This window comes from Bison bison, unplaced genomic scaffold (genome assembly GCF_000754665.1).
Source record: "Bison bison bison isolate TAMUID 2011002044 unplaced genomic scaffold, Bison_UMD1.0 scf7180017864295, whole genome shotgun sequence".
Lineage (NCBI taxonomy): Eukaryota > Metazoa > Chordata > Mammalia > Artiodactyla > Bovidae > Bison > Bison bison.
The window spans coordinates 10,560,010-10,560,447 of NW_011494867.1; the positions used below are offsets into that span (position 1 = coordinate 10,560,010).

General features: G+C 62.3%; 1 protein-coding gene across 3 annotated transcripts in view; it reads left to right on the forward strand.

The window, feature by feature from the left end:
- KIAA0513 (KIAA0513 ortholog) overlaps positions 1-438 on the forward strand; it is a 59,300-nt gene that overhangs the window by 46,404 nt on the left and 12,458 nt on the right. The window lies entirely within an intron of this gene.

Here is a 438-nt window from a genome sequence, read left to right on the forward strand (position 1 = left end):
TATGCTCCTTAAGCGGCAACCACAGACACTTGTTCAGGCCTCCTCAAGGAGAGGGCTTCTGGGAGCCCACCCAGGGGCTGGAGCTGGGTCAGGGCAGCACTGGCACCGTGGGTTCACTCTAGCATCCCCTTCCTTGTGTCTCAACTCCATCCTCCCCTTGACAGCTATGCACTGCCCACCCTCTCCCCACCCTCTGCGCTGCTATAGCTGCTGGCTTGACTCCTCAGCTTGGGGCCCTTTGGCCTGAGAGAGCAACCTGGGCCTATGGGGCTGCCTGGACCTTGGTGGGTACGCGGCCTTGGGGAAGGACATTCCTCCTTTCTCCTGGCTGCCCTCCTCCACCATCTCCCGTGCCCAACACCCTCCTGTTTCAGGCCCAGCCCGGCCACGCAGCACACTCTGTGTGCTACCCTCTACCTATGTGCGCTGCACACCCGC